Raw genomic sequence first — 19,091 nt, 5'->3', positions numbered from 1 at the left:
AAGGTAAGGGTTAGGCCGGGCGCGGTGGCTCAAGCCTGTAATCCCAGCACTTTGGGAGGCCGAGGCAGGTGGATCACGAGGTCAGGAGATCGAGACTATCCTGGCTAACATGGTGAAACCCCGTCTCTACTAAAAATACAAAAAACTAGCCGGGCGTGGTGGCGGGTGCCTGTAGTCTCAGTTACTTGGGAGGCTGAGGTGGGAGAATGGCGTGAACCCGGGAGGCGGAGCTTGCAGTGAGCCGAGATCACGCCACTGCACTACAGCCCTGGAGAACGGCGAGGCACCAACTCAAAATCTAAAAACAAAAAAAAAAAAGATAAGGGTAGGAAGGGGTGAGAAGGCAATGTATTTTTAAGTATATAGATTTTGCCAGGTAATCATATGATGGGAAATGCAGGTGAGCAGCATCAAGGCATGGCTTATGTGCTTCTGAGAGCCCTGGGTCTGGTAACTTTCTCTTGGCTTACCCAGTGGGAGGAGTTCCTCAGGACACTTTTCTGAACTGTCCTCTCCTATTTCTACCCTGCTTTCCCTCATGTTGCCTTTCTCTGAACTGCCTTGGTGTATGTCATGCTGTTGCTTATTTCTTTTTTCTTTTTTTCTTTTTTTCTTTTTTTGAGATGGAGCCTCATTCTGTCACCCAGGCTGGAGTGTAGTGGCATGCTCTTGGCTCACTGCAACCTCCGCTTCCCAGGTTCAGGCAATTCTCCTGCCTCAGCCTCCCAAGTAGCTGGGACTACAGGCGCGCACTACCACGCGTGGCTAATTTTTGTATTTTTAGTAGAGATAGGGTTTCACCATATTGGCCAGGCTGATCTCGAACTCCTGACCTTGTGATACACCTGCCTCGGCCTCCCAGAGTGCTGGGATTACAGGCGTGAGCCACCCTGCCCGGCCAACTGTTGCTTATTTCTTTGTCTGGGTTTTGGTAGCTGGGAAATCTCAGTTTCTTAGACACCTGTTGCTGGTGGATGACTGAGCTGCCAGAACAACCTTTACACCTTATGATGTAATGATACCTGTACCTGGTGATAAGCTTGTTCTTGGCTGATGAGATAGGTTCAGCAGTGGTGACCTTCAGTATGCTAGAGAATCTGTCAAGAGTCAGCACTTTGTGTTAGAAACAAAAGTGCTTAACTGGATAAAGTATTTTAAGATTATGCTTTTAAACATGGTGAGCTTATTTTTTTTTCCTTGTGATCAGAAAGGACTGGCATCGGACAGCATAAAATGAGGACTGGTAGTTAACTCTGACTTTTAAAATTGGATTGCTGCCAGAGTAAAATGGATTCTTCTATCCTTGATTATTCTAAATCAGTGAATGTGACAGTTAAAACCTTAAACCATAATTTAGGACCTTTGATTATGTTTTGAAAACTCTGCTCAGAGGGTTACAAATTGGTAAAGCTAGTTAAGTGGGCAACTGATGGCTCTGAAAGTTGAGATGAACAAGAGGGAGGGATCTGGGGCCATCTTGATGGTACCTGATGACTGATACCTAAAAACATCACAGTACCCCCACTCCAGCCCAGCTCCAGACACAGGGTGCAAAGGATGTTGTTGCCTCTGGGGGACCTGCTGGGTGCTGAGCTCTGCTCTAGGGAGGGATATGGTTATCGTTTGGGCACCAAATCCATCTTTCTTGTTAAATAAAACACCTGTTTGAATTATTTCAGAAGCCATAAGCATTCTTTGTAGAAAAATAAGGTACAGGTAAGCAAAAACATTTTTTAAAGAAAGATTATAAACAACTAGGAGTGTATTCTGTACACTTTAAGCAGATATATGGGTAGGTATATATATATTTTTTAATCAAATTGGGATTAATATTGCTGATCATATTTTGTAATCTGCCTTTTTCACCAAAAATGTGTATTGTAAACATCTTTCCATGTCAGTTGCTATCCCACAATGGCATTTAAAATTAGACCTTTGAAACTGGCCAGGCAAAATTTAGCTTTCAGAGGGTGGTTGTACTTGTACCCATTTTGTGGATTTTCCAGATAGGGCTAAAATGTACTTTCTAAGAGTTTAGGTCAGTGTTTGACCTGAATGAACTAGTAATAGTTAATGGGCACTTATTTGTGGATTTTTAGCTTTGGAAGAGAATTTAAAGATAATATACTCTGCCTCCATTATACTCACCCTCCATTATACAGATGTGGAAACTGAGGCCCTGTAAAGTTTAATATCTTACCCACAGTTACAGTGTTATTGCAGAACAGAGATAAAAACTCTCTCCTAATAGCCAGCAGTGCCAGTACTAAACAAGGGTCGCAGGAGCTCAGGAATGGTTTTATATAGATGTGGGAAGAAAAGTCAAGAGAGATGAAGATTGAGAAGAGTAAAAAAATATATATATGGTGTTAATAGCTATTTTTTTATTTTTTCACTTATCCCTCAGGAAAAAATGCATTCTGTTGCCTAGTTCTTATTTAAGGCCATTTCTTTTGGTCAGGAGAAGTGAATATATGATCCTGTAGTCTTCCCAGAGATATGACTGTGGGTATATACAAAATAAAAATGAATAATTACTAGTATTTATTAGGTACTTCTGGGTTCCAGGAACTATGCATATCTCATTTTCCCCTTTCAGCAAGTTTCATGAAGGGAATATTACTATTACCCATCTTTTTTGTTTTTAGATATGGAAACAGACTCAGAGAAGTTAAGTACTTTGTTTAAGGTCATGGAGTATGTGCCAGGATTTAAACTAGAGCAGTCTGACCTCGGGGCCCATTCTGTTATCCTTACATTTATGAACGTAAGGAATATTACTAGTGAAACATGCTTATATCATGAGTAGCCTTTGCACACTAGAGTCGTTCCTTAGTAGTGTTCTCTAGTAGCAATTTCTTTTTTGGCTATTGCTAGATTGTCAACCAGGTAACTGCCAAACAGATACAGGGATCTCTTGGTGGTTTTTGTCTCTAGAGCTGGTGTTTTCGAAAGATATAATTAATTTAGTTCAGCACATATTTACTCAGCACTTGCGGTATCCCAGATTTTTTATTTTATTATTATTATTTTTTGAGACAGAGTTTTGCTCTTGTTTCCCAGGCTGGAGTGCAATGGCGCAATCTCAACTCACCACAACCTCTGCCTCCCGGTTTCCAGCGATTCTCCTGCCTCAGCCTCCTGAGTAGCTGGGATTAGAGGCATGTGCCACCACGCCCTGCTGATTTTGTATTTTTAGTAGAGACAGGGTTTCTCCATCTTGGTCAGGCTGGTCTTGAACTCCGGACCTCAGATGATCCACCTGCCTTGGCCTCCCAAAGTGCTGGGATTACAGGCATGAGCCATTGCACCCGGCCGTGGTATCCCAGATATGGTTCTAGGTATTGAGTGGGGATACATCAATTTACAGAACAGATGAAATTATTGGGATGATTTTTGTTGGACCACTAACTTTGATGTCTGGCAGATAGATGATAATAAGAAGAGATTAACTTGTCTTAAACAGATCTCCTGCCTTAGTCCTAGCAGGAAAAATAACTTCAAAAACAAAGTCTAGATCCTTTGCCTTCTCTTTTTAGGAATTCATTACCTGGCCGGGAGTGGTGACTCATGCGTAATCCCATCACTTTGGGAGGCCGAGGCGGGTGGATCACAAGGTCAGCAGTTTGAGACCAGCCTGGCCAATACAGTGAAACCCTGTCTCTACTAAAAATACAGAAATTAGCCAGGCGTGGGGGCAGACACCTGTAATCCCAGCTACTCAGGAGGCCGAGGCAGGAGAATTGCTTGAACCCAGGAGGCGGAGATTGCAGTGAGCTGAGATCATGCCATTGCATTCCAGGCTGGGCTACAGAGCAAGACTCCGTCTCAGGAAAAAGAAAAAAAAAAAAGAATTCATAACCTTTTCTCCATTCTCAACTAATTTTTTTAAATCTTCCAGAACTCACCCAGCTAATTTCTTAATTGCAGAATTTTCTCCTTGAGCTTGGATGTCATTGGTAGGCCATCAGAAGACATTAAAAGTCCCTCCTGAAATGGTCACTTTCTTAGCTGTGGCTTTAGCCTGATGATCTCTCCAAAGCTTCTGCTTTTTCTCTCCTGCCTGTGCTTCCTGCAGCATCTCCCTGAGTCTTATCCAACACCACACAATTTCTGCAGATGGAGCCTCAGAAAGCATCATGAGGCTCTGTCAAGCAGCACTTCCTGCAGCCTGATCAAACAGCTTCCACATGGACAGCCACTGTCTAAGAGCAGATACTTCTGCACCCTACTTCCAGCTCGAACGTTAAAATCAGGGCTGCCATCAGAATTTCAGGCTGTGGGGACTCCATATTTAGAAGTTTAAAGTTCTGGATCTTTCTCTAAACATCCTCAACAGGATGTTTAATGTTCTTCCATATTAAACCACCCTATGTGATGGTATGCTTTAGAGAAAATTCCAGTGTCATAGGGGCTAAAAAACTTTCTATTGCTACAAAAAAATGTATACCTTATTATGATAAAGACAATATAGTAAAGTGCAGAGTTTGGAAGTTAGAAAAATGAAAGTGCCAATGATGGTACCTTAACCAAAGCAATGATTCCATTTTTAAGTATGTCTGTGTTCGTGAGTGTGCACCTCATGTGGCTGCATTTCTTTTCTTTCTTTTTTTTTTTTTTTTGGAGACGGAGTCTCACTCTGTTGCCCAGGCTGGAGTGTAATGGTGTGATCTTGGCTCACTGCAATGTCTACCTCCTGGGTTCAAGCTATTCTCCTGCCTTAGCCTCCTGAGTAGCTGGGACTACAGGCATGCACCACCACATTTGGCTAATTTTTGCATTTTTAGTAGAGATGGGATTTTACCGTCTTAGTCAGGATGGTCTTGATCTCCTGACCTCGTGATCCGCCCACCTCAACTCCCAAAGTGCTGGAATTACAGGCATGAGCTACTGCGCCCGGCCTATGGTTGCATTTGTAATTGTGTAAAAATTTATAGCCTACATGTGGTTGTCATGTGTGAAGATGTTATGCTTGATCCATATTGGTAGATTATATAGGTTAAGTTGTTTTTCTAGTAAATACGCACTCTTAGTTTCTCATCAAGTTGAGCTTGTGACTTCTCATTTGTTTTTTTTTTTTTCTTTGGGATGACAAAGAGGGCAGTGGGTTTGCAGCCATTGATAAGAGAACATGCAGGTTCTGAAAAGGGCTCAAGCTGAGGTGTTGGCTTTGTTAGGATGATGCCCATAGTTGCCACCTGTGGGGGCCTACATGAGGTTTATAAAAAAGCAGCAGTAGACATCCCTGGTAGATGGAGTTTTGATCAACTACAAATTCAGCAACATTGATAAGCCAAAGTTGTCTCAGCCTAGCACCCTGAGTTTATTCTCACTGAATCAAGTTTATGATGGATGAGTGCTATGTAAAAATGTCTTGTAAACTTTCAAAATGAATCGTTTGAAGTAAACCTCTTGAGATTGAACTGAAATACTTCTTTTAACCTCTAATCCCCTGTTGGCTTTAGGAGGAAGAATCGGGGAGGTGGATATAGAGAGGGATTCTGGGAGGGAGTACAGTGCTGGGAGAGATGGAAAGGCACCAGGGCTTCACCCTTCCTTTAGTCTCCTTTGCTTAGCTCCTGTATTGCAACTCTAAGGAAAGCAAGAGCTTGTCAGTAGCTCTTCATACTAGCTGTAATGCCAGTTCCTTTAAGCTTCCTTATGTTTCTACCTCGAAAATGGGAATAATGATATGTCCATGTTATATAATAGACATGTATGAACATTTATTAATATCAGATGCCATTATGCATGTAAAGCCCTTAGTACAGGATACTTAGCATGTAGTTAACCTTTAAGAGATGTGGGTCGTTATTGTTGTTACTCAGAAGTTTCGTCAGAGCCACTTGGATGGTTTCAGAAAGTTCTTAATCATTAATCTTAAGAGTGCATAAATCTCTCCCAGCTAAGGTATTAATAAAAGGGGAGTATTTTGTTGTGATTGTTGCCATGTTGTCATGCCAGGAATGACAGGAAAGTTCACTGTGTGGTAACTCTTTCTTAGAAAATTTTTCACTATCAAAGTTTCTTTTCCTTGTTCCTTTATACATTTGCAAAAGATTTGGTTATATTTAAAATTCCAGGCCGGGCGCGGTGGCTCAAGCCTGTAATCCCAGCACTTTGGGAGGCCGAGACGGGCGGATCACGAGGTCAGGAGATCGAGACCATCCTGGCTAACACGGTGAAACCCCGTCTCTACTAAAAAATACAAAAAAAAAAACCTAGCCGGGCGAGGTGGCGGGCGCCTGTAGTCCCGGCTACTCGGGAGGCTGAGGCAGGAGAATGGCGGGAACCCGGGGAGGCCAGGCTGCAGTGAGCTGAGATAGGGCCACAGCACTCCAGCCTGGGTGACAGAGGAGACTCCGTCTCAAAAAAAATAAAATAAAATAAAATACAAAAAAATTAGCGAGGCGGTGGCGGGCCTGTAGTCCCAGCTACCGGGGAGAGGCGCTGAGGCAGGAGAGTAAGCGTGAACCGGAGGCGGGGGCTTGCAGTGAGCTGAGATCCGGCCCTGCACTCCAGCCTGACATGAAGGCCAGACTCGTCTCAAAAAAAAAAAAAAAAAATTCCCAACCTAATGAGAAGATTTAGTTGTTGACTTTTTTCATTATTAACATTTGGCTTTTGACATTTTGCTGAACTACCATTTGTGTGGGAGTTGTCTGATCAGGTTCAGTCGTTCTGCCTTAGCCTCTCCGGTAGCTGGGATTGCAGGCTCGTGCCACCAAGCCCAGCTGGTACATGACACAGTAGAGATAGGGTTTCACCATGTTGGTCAGGCTGGGCTCGAACTTCTGACCTTGTGATTCACCTGCCTTGGCCTCCCAAAGTACAGGGATTACAGGTGCGAGCCACTGTACCCAGCCCCTGTTTCCTAATTTCTAATGGTCTCTCTTCAAAGGTTCAATTTTGTCCATTTATCACATCTCTTTAGTGGTTCATTTAAGATATGAGTAAATCCGACCGGGCACGGTGGCTCACACCTGTAATCCCAGCACTTTGGGAGGCCGAGGTGGGTGGATCTCGAGGTCAGGAGATCAAGACCATCCTGGCTAACACAGTGAAACCCCATCTCTACTAAAGAATACAGAAAATTAGCCGGGCGTGGTGGCAAGCGCCTATAGTCCCAGCTACTCAGGAGGCTGAGGCAGGAGAATAGCGTGAACCCCAGAGGCGGAGGTTACAGTGAGCCAAGATTGTGCCACTGCACTCCAGCCTGGGCAACAGAGCAAGACTCCGTCTCAAAAAAAAAGAAAAAAAAGGATATGAGTAAATCAAATCAAGTAAAATCATAACTAGCATAAATAAAATCGAATTGTCTCTGAAACTAATACTCTTATGTATTTCAAAGGCAGTTATAAAACCATGCTGTTTTGATTTCACATTTAAATACTTTTCCTAAAATAATAGCCATTGCTTTTCCCTCTCATACCCTGTCCTTCATTTCCTGTAGATCTGGCTGGTGCACAGGCTTTCAGAGGTGGCATGTGAAACCTCAGTTGTTCTGGGAAGGGAGGGATTTCAGCCGTAAGATAGGGCTTATGTATGAGTGGGGGCAAGGGAAGCCCTGGCCACAATGATGAAATATGTTGAAGATGACCTTCGTCTTGTGACAGATTGCCAGCTTCTGTTTCAGACGATGTTTTTTGTTTTTGTTTTTGTTTGCTTTTGCTGAGAGTTTTGTTTTTGTTTTTTGTTTATTTTTTTGAGATGGAGTCTGCTCTGTCATCCAGGCTGGAGTGCTGTGGCACAGTCTCCACCTCCCAGTTGCAAGCGATTTTTGTGTTGTCTCAGCCTCCTGAGTAGCTAGGGTTACAGGCGTGCACCACCATGCCCGGCTAATTTTTGTATTTTTAGTGGAGACAGGGTTTCGCCATGTTGGCCAGACTGGTCTCAAACTCCTGATCCACCTACCTTGGCCTCCCAAAGTGCTGGGATTACAGGCATGAGCCACCGCGCCTGGCCTTTGCTAAGAGTATTGAAGTACTTGAAAATACTTGAAGTGAATGAGCCCTGGTTTTCAAATAAAAAAATCTATGTTCCTCCAAACATAAAATTGAATCTCTTGAGATTAACTTCCCAATGTGTCCCTGTACTTGGGAGCAGTAATGATTCTCTTTCACTCTTGGTCTCCCCATGAATATTTGCCTCCTGTCTATGCAAACCACTGGGAATAACACTTTCCCTAGGTGGTCAGTCAGTCTGTAGTATTGGGTATCTTGTTAGTTAAAGAGAGGAATCTGGGACCCAGATCCCAGGGATGAGTTGTTTGGCATCAGCAGGTATGCTGTTTTATCTCTGAGGGATTCCTGGGCTGGCCTCAGTGTTTATACTTTGTGCCTTCTCCTTTGATGCCCCAGTGTATTCTCTTGGCCCCTCTTTTTCTCACTCTTTACCTACCTACTTACCTGTCATCTGTCTGCAGCCCCCAGCTTGCCTAGTTTAGCTTCAAGATTGCCCTACAAATCTCTCTTTTTTTTTTTTTTTGAGATGGAGTCTTGCTCTGTTACCCAGGCTACAGTGCAGTGGCAAGATCTCAGCTCACTGCATACTCCACCTCCCAGGCTCAGGTGATTCTCCTGCCTCAGCCTCCTGAGTAGCTGGGACTACAGGCGCCCACCACCACACTTGGCTAATTTTTGTGTTTTTAGTAGAGACGGGGTTTCACCATGTCAGCCAAGCTAATCTTGAACTTCTGACCTCAGGTGATCTGCCTGTCTCGGCCTCTCAAAGTGCTGGGATTACAGGTGTGAGCCACTGTGCCTGGCCCCTACAAATCTCTTTATGCAGCTTTATGTTCTGGAGAAGAGAAGTGGCTGCTTTTTCCCTTTTTGTTTTAATGGTCACTTTCTGCTACCTGCTGAATAAAGATGATCCATGCTAAAAGGGTGACAGGAAGAACCTGGTGTACCTATAAGTAGTACCCGAGGAGTGCAGTAAGTATGGCAGATGCAATCTGGGTGGCAGACAGAGAAGGGATATGGGAGCTCTGGGGTGCATGAGAGAGGCCCTCAGTGTGGTGTGGTGTGGCTGTCCTGTCTGGTCTTGTTACAGAGGAGCAGCTGAGGAATAAACCAACCGCAATAGGAGTTTGAGGATGGGAACAAGGTGCATTGTGGAAGAGACTTTGATTTTGGAAAGTTCTGATCCAGACTCAGCCACTTGATGGTGACCTTAGACATGTAACTTTGCCTATCTGAGGCTTCCTTTTCTTATCTATAACATGTATAGGTGTCTTCCCTGCAGGCTTATTTTGAGGATGAGAAAAAATAAACCATATAAACCCAGCTAAGGACCTGACACGTGGCAGATACTCAACAATGGCTAGATGCTTTTATTATTAATAACTTGAACTGGAAGATTTGTTATTTAAGCAACATTTTTATGTAGCTACCATTTGCTAAGCACTATTAAAATTAGGAATGCAGAGAAACAGTCTGTGCACTCAGGAGCTTCACGTTCTGTTGGGGAGATGGCTGGGGTTCTCTGCACAGAAGTTGGAGCTGCCTACTTACGAGGGAGGCATGCCCAGGTGCTCTGGGGGCACAGAGCAAGACCCACTGCAGAACATGAGGCAGCATCCGCTCTTATGCAAAAGCTGTGTAGGTCTTGGAAAGGTCGACATTAAAGTGAGATTTGGTGTGGGGAGGAGGGGAATAATGTAGCAGGCAGGCAAGAGGGGTGTGAAAGGCTCATAGCTGTGTTGGGACTGGGTGGCATCTTTCCCCATCCCTTGTGTAAGGTGTGTGCACACGTGTGTGACGGTGAGAGAGAAGTCTTGAGGAATAGAATCCAAGGGGCGCTGCTAGGACCTGCAGGAGTATCTCCAAGACTCTATGAGGATTCCTTCTTTCTGTGACATGCTGCTGTACCATAGATCAGTCTGGCCCTTAGTGAGCCTGTGGGCACCTGTCATCTGTCTCTGGTTCCTCTTGCCTTCTTCCTGCTCCAAGCCTTTTAACTTCTCCCAGCTCTTCCCCTAACTTAATGTTTATAGAGCAGTTTTGGAGGCGGTGGTAGTAGGGGAGACACAGATGGCAATGCCATGTGTCTTTGCAGCTGCTGTCAGTCACATCCGTTAGCTTAAATCATAAAGCAGTGACAGCCCCATAACTGCCACCTGACACCTTTTTTCTGGCACTTGCACATATCCCAACACAACAATCTTTACTTTCAGTATAATGTGGTAGTTAAGAGCATGGCGGCGGGCACGCCTGTAATCCCAGCACTCTGGGAAGCCAAGGTGGGCAGATCACAAGGTCAGGAGATCGAGACCATCCTGGCTAATACAGTGAAACCCTGTCTATACTAAAAAATACAAGAAATTAGCCGGGCATAGTGGTGGGTGCCTGTAGTCCCAGCTACGCAGGAGGCTGAGGCAGGAGAACGGTGTGAACCCGGGAGGTGGAGCTTGCAGTAAGCAGAGATGGTGCCACTGCACTCCAGCACTCCAGCCTGGGTAACAGAGCAAAACTCCGTCTCAAAAAAAAAAAAAAAAAAAAAAAGCATGGCTTTGGTGTCACACAGAGCTTTGCTACTTGCTAATGGTGAATTTGGGCCGGGTGTTTAACTTCTCTGAGCCCCAGTTTTCTGATCTGTGAAATGGGAATAAAATAAAAGTATCTAGCCCATAAGGTTGCTGTTAGTCTTAAGTGATGCAATCTATGGAAAGCTGTTTACACAGTACCTGGCATGTAGTGAATATTTATTAAATGTTATTTAGTTGCTATTATTCCTCACCACCCCAGAAGCTGCAGCTGTGTGTGTGTGTGTGTGTGTGTGTGTGTGTGTGTGTTTTCACTTTCATGTGTGTGTTCTTTGGGCCACCAGTGCAGGTCCTGATTGTGGCAAGACTTGACCTCATTTCCTTCCAGCATTGTTCTTCCCCAGCACTCTTAAGTGTGTGTCTGGAGCCAGGCATGCTGTCCCTCTTATAGGACTGTGCCGTACCCACCATGGGTACATTTACAGTCTACCTAGAGGACCTCCCTTCCTGCACAGTTTTCTTTTTCAGTGAATTGTTTCATGGACTTCCTTTCTGTCCTGTAACAGTATCTTCATCTGTCTCAAAGGCTTCTAGGAGGACTTGGGGTTTGGGCAGTATGTTAAGTCCAGAGCTTAATGCCTGCGGTTCAGCTTGGCTTCCCTCTCCTTTCAAGTGAGCCTTCCCAGCTTCTGCCAACAGCACCCTTCTTTCCCTAGTCACTCATATGCCAAACCAGTCACAGCCCCCACTGTGCCCTTTGTGGGGCCCTCTGTGGTGATCTCTCTGTATTTCCATGGCCACCTTCTGTCTAGCATTTCCTGGTGCCTGCAACCACGTACCACAAGAGCTTGACTGGCCGTTCCACTTCCCACTGCTCCCCATCTGCACCACCCCCAGAGGCCCACACAGCACAGCCAGCCTTCTGCTGAATGCGGCCTTCATGGTGTCATCTTCCCATTTAAGAGCCCTCCACACTCCTTGCCCCTTCCACTGATCCAAATCCTAACCAGCTTTCAAGGTGCAGCCAAGATCCTGCCTGCTTCTGGTTCTGTTGAAGGAGCATTAGCTTGGATTTGGGAGGCCCCTGGCTCTAGCCATTTCTTTTCTGTGTGACCTTTTGCTTCCTGAGGCAGGTCCTTATCCCATCAAGCTTGCCGACCCCCTCTGGGAATGGTTCACAGATAATAAGAGAACCAAACCAGTTAGCTGTTTGGTGAGATCAGGTCTGTGGGGTCTGAGGCTTATATTGGTGTTTGGGTCTTAACATTTATTTTCTAATGTTAGTTTTAATTAATTAATTTATTTATTTATTAGGGAGAGTTTAATGAGGTGTTGGGATTGTTTAAAGGCCTAGCGAATGCCTGGTGAGAGTGATCCTTGCTAAGAATCATAAATGAGTAATGCTTTCACTGTGCTTCAAGAAATGATGAGCTGTCAAAACAGAGTGAAGAATTTAGTTTGCATCTTAATGAGCAGATACTCTCTTCCTTAAAACAAAAATAAAAACAAAAAACCCTGAGGTCAGGAAAAAATCTGTTTCTAAATGTGAAGAAAATGATTTAGAATGGCCAAATGAATAAGTATTTCTTAGCTGTTGGTAATGAATTGTCCAAGGTCATTGCTTGTTCCCCTGCCCTGGAGACTTGTTACAACTGAAAGGACATTTGTAGGTATTACTTTGTAATAGGAAAAAAGTTGAAGATTTGTGGTTGCCTAGGGTTAGGGGTACAATGTAAACAGAGGGATTAAGTGGGGAATAACAGGTCAGCTTTGGTATGAGGTGCTTTGCCTTAGAATATTCCTTTCGGGATGATGAAAATGAGCTAAAATTGATTGTGGTGATGATTGTACAACTCTGAATGTACTGAATACCATTTCAATACTTTATATTGTTAAACATTATATTAAATACTTTGGTGAATTATATGGTTGGTAAATTGCATCTTTTTTTTTTTTTTTTTTTTAAAGAGACAATGTTTCCCTCTGTCACCCAGGCTGGAGTGCAGTAACATGATCATAGGTCACTGGAACCTTCAACACCTGGGCTCAAGGGATCCTCCCACCTCAGCCTCCTGAGTAGCTGAGTCTACAGGCACATGTCATTGTCCCTAAGTTTTTTTTTTTTGGTAGGGACAGGGTTTCACTATGTTGCCCAGGCTAGTCTCAAACTCATGGCCTCAAGCAATCCCCACTCCTCCACCACCTCACCCTCCCAAAGTACTGGGATTACAGGCAAAGTGTAAATTGCCATGCCCAGCCAATTATACCATTTTTTTCCTTTCTTTTTTTGGAGACAAGATCTTGCTCCGTTGCCCAGACTGTAATGCAGTGGTGTGATCTCAGCTCACTCCAGCCGCAACCTTCCTACCTTAGCCCTCCAAGTAGCTGGAACTACAGGTACACACACCACGCCCAGGTAGTTTTGTTCATTTTTTGTAGAAACAAGGTCTCACTATGTTACCCAGGCTGATCTCGAACTCCTGGGCTCAAGAGATCCTCCTGCCCTCGGCCTCCCAAAATGTTGAGATTACAGACGTTAGCCACTGTGTCTGACCTCAATTATATCTTAATAACTTTTTTTTTTTTTTGAGACAGTCTTACCTCGTCGCCCAGGCTGGAGTGCAATGGCGTGATCTCAGCTAACTGCAATCTCTGCCTCCTGGGTTCAAGCAATTCTCCTGCCTCAGCCTCCCCGGTAGCTGGGATTACAAGCGTGTGCCACCATGCCCGGCTAAATTTTTTTGTATTTTTAGTAGAGACGGGGTTTCACCATATTGGCCAGGCTGGTCTCGAACTCCAGACCTCAGGTGATCTTCCTGCCTTGGCCTCCCAAAATGCTGGGATTACAGGAATGAGCCACCATGCCCGTCCTTAATAAAGCTTTTACAAAGACAGAGTTTAAAGTTCAAAAGTACTAAGCCTGGTGTCAGAACTGATACTGAGTTCTGGCGTTACCATCTATTTAGTTCTGTGAACCTGGGTTTATTATTTAAACCCTTAGCACTTCATTGGCTGTATCTGTAAAGTGGGGATGAAAATACCATACAGATTGTTGTCAAGATGAGTGACATAGGACATTGAAAGTGGACATAGTAAGCTCCAATGACATATTTTTATGTATTTAATTTAGGCATATATCATTGTGGATAATAGATGCTTAGTCTGAAATGTTTTGTGGAGTTTCCAAGTAGCCCTCTGAAATGAATACAGGTTGAGTATTTCTAATCTGAAAATCCAAAATCCATTCCTTTTGAGTGTCATGTTTGGATTAAGAATATTCAACCTGTATGTTTTAGGACTGAGAACTGATTTGCATAATGCGTAAACAGCAGAATACTGAAAGACCAGGTACCTATTTGGGTTTGTGTATGTGGTTTGTTACCTTGAGACCAGACGTTGCAAGATAGCCTCTTACTGCATGTCTGCCTCCCTGGCTTCAGATGCTGTTCTCTTGGTTTGTTGTCAGAGTAATTGTTGCTTGTAACTGCCAAAAGTACATAGCTAGTGGAATAGAGCTGTGGTCAGCAGCAAAGCTGCCTCCTGTCATGCTTTCAGAAGCATGGGGAATGAGCCTGCTAGTCTGGCCCGCTTGGAGGGAGCCAAGCCCTCTGGCCAGGAGTGGGGTACCAGCAGCCCTGGGAATCAGCTTCAGGAAACAAATCCTGTTTTGGTTTTTAGCTTCCTACGGCTGGATAGTGGATGGATCCATTCAGTCTTTAGTCTGTATTCTCAGTGAGAAGACTCCAAATTAAAAGTCTGACCTTGACTATGCCCCTACTCTTATTAGTGAGACCAGAATGTATTTCCGGAAGCCAGCTAAGGGAAGAATGTGACAATAGTTCAGTGATACTTGGCACTAATACACTTAGGTAGGAATTTTTAATAGAGCAGTTTCTTTAACTTCACAAGAGCTGTGCATAGGATTGAGGAATATTATCAGGATCAAGAATTATTGTCTCTATATGTTTTTATGTGTCCGTTCTTTCAGGAGACTTACTGACAATTTACTGTCTGTCAGGAATTATATGCTAGGAGTTGAGGCTAAAAATCCATAAAGGTACAGCCTCAGCCCTCAGTTTGTATCATTGGTTGGCAAGACAGACAAGGTAAGAGACTCTTGCAGTTCAACGTGAAAAGTGCTATGCTTGGCTGGATGTGGTGGCTCACGCCTGTACTCCCAGCACTGTGGGAGGCCGAGGAGGGCAGATTACTGGAGGTAAGGAGTTTGAGACCAGTCTAGCCAACATGGTGAAACCCCGTCTCTACTTAAAAAAAAAAAAGAAAAAAAAAATTAACCAGATGTGATGGTGGGCACCTGTAATCCCAGCTACTAAGGAGGCTCAGGAATGAGAATCTCTTGAACCTGGGAGGCAGAAGTTGCAGTGAGCCAAGATCGTGCCACCGAACTCCTGCATGGGTGACAGAGGGAGACTCTGTCTTTAAAAAAAAAAAAAAAAAATGGATAAGTGCTGTTCTGGAGGCATATACAGAGTATGGTTTGGGTATCCAGCAAAGGGGCACCTCAGTGTTCTGATGGAGAGAGTTTGGACCACAGAAAGCCTCACAGGACCTGAACTGTGTGGACAGTGGATTGGACAGTGAGTTGGATGGACAGGAGTGGAGACAGTGGGTTGGGTGGTCCCAGTGCATGCAGTAGGTGCCAGTTGGAGGCAGTGTGACTGGCAGTCGGGAGCATGCGAGCTAGGAAATGATGGTGGCTCAAAGTCAGAGTGACCACAGGGATGAATAGACATGGGTGATTTGGAGCTATTAAGAAAGCAGAGCACAGGGTGTGAGAGGTAGGGAGTAGGTAAGAGTGACTCCCAGGTTTCTGGTGTGGCCAGCTGGGTGGCTGGTCCTGAACCAGAGCTCAGAGGAGCAGATTTGGCAAGGGGTGGTTATGAGCTGATTTTGAAATGTCAATTTGAAGGATCTGAGGGACATATTCTGGTGCAGGTGGCCAGGAGGCTGTTGAGGTGTCCACGCCTGGAGCTCTGAAGGCAGATCTCGAGTGAAATACCACTTGGGGGTCATCAGCCTATACTGTTGAAACACCTTTGAGTGGGAGAGCTCATCCAGGGAACACAGGGTTTGTGAGGAAGTAAGAGGACCCTGCCCGGAAAGGAGACTTGACCAAGAGGAGTCCAAGAAAGTGAATGTTGGCCTGTATTAGGATTCCCTAGAGGGACAGAACTAATAGGAGATATATGTATATGTCTCCTATATATATCTGGAGTTTGTTAAGTATCAACTTACATGATCACAAGGTCCCACAATAGGCTATCTGCAAGTTTGAGGAGCAAGGAGAGCCAGTCAGAGTCTCAAAACTGAAGAACTTGGAATCAGATGTTTCAGGGCATGAGGCATCCAGCATGGGAGAAAGATGTAGGCTGGGAGGATAGGCCAGTCTCGCCTTTTCACCTTTTTTGTGCCTGCTTTATATTCACTGGTAGCTAATTAGATCATGGTCACCAGATTAAAAGTGGGTCTGCCTTTCCCAGCCCACTGACTCAAATGTTAATTTCCTTTGGCAATACCTTCACAACCACACCCAGGATCAATATTTTGTATCTTAAATTCAATCAAGTTGACACTCAGTATTAACCATCACAAGTCCACCCCTTGTCAACTTGAACCCATACACATCTCCTGAGATCATACATAATCTTCAAATAAAGACAATAATAAGGTCATAATTACACCTAACATAATACAACTATCCTTCATACAACTGGAAACTCACCAATCTCCAACCCAAATACCATTACAGAAAGTTAACAATACTTAAATGCTAATATGAAGTCAATAAATCTTATGTCACATGATAAAGGAAAAGGAAATAAATGTATATATGCACAAACATGTTTGTAACAAAAGAAGGAGGAAATACTCATGACAATTACCATTCTCATTTCTGCAGTTGGTCACGTAGTCGTAGCTGGTATTGATGACTACCTTCTTCTACTACTTATTCTGTATTCCTTTTGCCTTCAGCAAACACCTCAGCAGGTTGTGGTTTTTTCCCTAGTGGAGTTAACCAAACCTTTATTCCTGAGTGGTCTGGACTGTTTGTAGTCCTGCCTGGATTGGGCTGTTGTAGTTTCCCATTGACCTTAATCATAGGGCATGGTAATACTAAGAGACACCCTAATGGATCTCCTGTATTCCATGCATACTCTTCCTTACCTCCATTATGGAGAGTAGACTGATTTCATTTTGATAGTCCAGGTCAGTCAGCTGGGCCAACACTGTAACTCCCTTCTTAGCCTATTGACTTAAAGGTAGGGGGAGCCCAAAGTGTCCAGGTAGCAATCTCAACTTCCAGTTTAATGGAATTGTTGTGTCTCCTGGTGGCGGTGTTCCTCCCTCTGGAACTAAGACCTCTAGACCAGCAGAATATAATGTCGTGGGAACAGGAAGCAAAAATTTTGCTAGTGGATCACTAGGGGTGATGGTGAGTGGTGCCATTTCCACTTCTAACCTTTAATTCCTGGACCCGTGAATCCTGGCTATGGGATAAAGAATACCATATATTGAAAGCTGATTCTGAGCATACATGGCCTTCTAGAGAACTTTGCCCCAGCCCTGCAAATTATTGTCACCTAGTTGGCATTGTAATTGTGACTTCAAAAGACCATTACACCATTCTGTCAATCCAGCTGCTTCAGGATGATGGGGAACATGGTAAGACCAGTGAATTCCATGAGTATGAACCCACTGCTGCACTTCTTTAGCTGCAAAGTGAGTGCCTTGGTCAGAGGCAATGCTGTGTGAAATACCATGATGGTGGATAAGGCATACTGTGAGTCCACGGGTGGTAGTCTTGGCAGAAGCATTGTGTACAGGATAGGCAAACCCATATCCAGCGTGTATATTCCAGTGAAGACAAGCCTTTGCCCTTTCAATGATAGAAGAGGTCCAGTATAATCAACCGACCACCAGGTAGCTGGCTGATTGCCCTGAGGAATAGTGCCGTATCGAGGGCTCAGTGTTGGTCTCTGCTGCTGGAAAATTGGGCCAGTGGCCATAGCCAGGTCAGCCTTGGTGAGTGGAAGTCCATGTTGCTGAGCCCAGGCGTAACCTCCATCCCTGCCACCCTGGCCACTTTGTTTATGGACCCATTGGGTGATGACAGGGGTGACTGGGGAAAGAGGCTGAGTGGTGTCCACAGAATGAGTCATCGTATCCACTTGATGATTAAAATGCTCCTCTCCTGAGGTCACCCATTGGTGAGTACTCACATGAAGATACAAATATCTTCACAGTTTTTGACCACTCAGAGAGGACCATCCACATACCTCTTCCCCAAATTTCTTTGTCACCAATTTTCCGATCATGCTTCTTCCAAGTCCCTGAACATCCAGCCAGACCATTGGCTACAGCCTATGAATCAGTATATAATCGGACATCTGGCCATTTCTCTTTCCATGCAAAGTGCACAACCAGGTGCACTGCTCAAAGTTCTGTCCACTGGGAAGGTTTCCCTTCACTGTTGTCCTTCAGGGATGTCCTAGAAAGGGTCTGTAGTACTGCAGCTGTCCACTTGCGGTGGTGCCTGCATATCGTGCAGAACCATCTGTGAACCAGGCCCTAGTCTTCTCTTCCTGTCCAAGTCATGAGACTCCCAGCAGGGTCTGGTGCAGGCTGGGAGAGGCAGGAGTGGCAGGAAGTGAAGACCATGGGTATTTGAGCCACTTCCTCCATGTAACTGCGCCAGGACCTGTTCGAGCCCAATCACATCATAGCCATCGTGGAGACCATGGTGTGAGCCACTTCCTCATGTAACTTGTGCTGGGACCTGTTCAAGCCCAATCGCGTCCACCATCATTGGAGACCATGAATTATTTTAGGCCACTTCCTCCGTAGCTTGTGCCTTCAGGACCTGTTCAAGCCCAATCACGTATATACCACTTCCATCTGATGATGGAATGCTGCTGTGCACGACCCACTTTATGGCTAGATGGGTCAGAAAGTACCCAATTCATGATGGGCAGTTCAGGTCGCATGGTGACTTGACCCATAGTCAAACATTCAGTTTCTACCAAAGCCCAGTAACGGGCCAAGAGCTGTCTTTCAAAAGGAGAGTTGTTATCTGCAGAAGGTGGCAAGGCCTTGCTCCAAAGTCCTGGAGGCCTCCACTGTGATTCACCTATGGGGGCCTGCCAAAGGTTCCAAACAGCATCCCTATCTGCCACTGACACCTCAAGCACTATTGGATCAGCTGGGTTTTATGGCCCAAGTGGCAGAGCAGCTTGCACAGCAGCCTGGACTTGTTGCAGAGCCATCTGCTTTTCTGGACCCCACTCAAAACTTCCAGCCTTTTGGGTCACTCAATAAATAGGCTGGGTGGAGTAACACACTCAAATGAGGAATATGTTTCTTCCAAAATACAAATAGGCCCACTAGGCATTGTTCCTCTTTCTTGGTTGTAGGAGGGACCAAATGTAGCAACTTATCCTTCATCTTAGAAGGACTATCTCGACAGGCCCCACACCTAAAAATTTTACTGAGGTAGAAATTCCCTAAATTTTAGTTGGATTTATTTCCCATCCTCTGGCATGAAAATGGCTCACCAATAAGTCCAGTGTGTTTGCTGCTTCTTGGA

At 44.7% G+C, this 19,091-nt stretch overlaps 1 protein-coding gene across 1 annotated transcript in view; it reads left to right on the top strand.

The window, feature by feature from the left end:
* The window catches only part of MTMR12 (myotubularin related protein 12), an 87,462-nt gene that overhangs the window by 4,099 nt on the left and 64,272 nt on the right, over positions 1-19,091 (top strand). The gene's annotated exons all lie outside the window — the stretch shown is intronic.

The sequence above is a fragment of the Papio anubis genome, chromosome 5 (genome assembly GCF_008728515.1).
Source record: "Papio anubis isolate 15944 chromosome 5, Panubis1.0, whole genome shotgun sequence".
Lineage (NCBI taxonomy): Eukaryota > Metazoa > Chordata > Mammalia > Primates > Cercopithecidae > Papio > Papio anubis.
The sequence above is the reverse complement of the archived record's forward strand: the minus strand, read 5'-3'. Positions and strand labels throughout refer to the sequence as shown.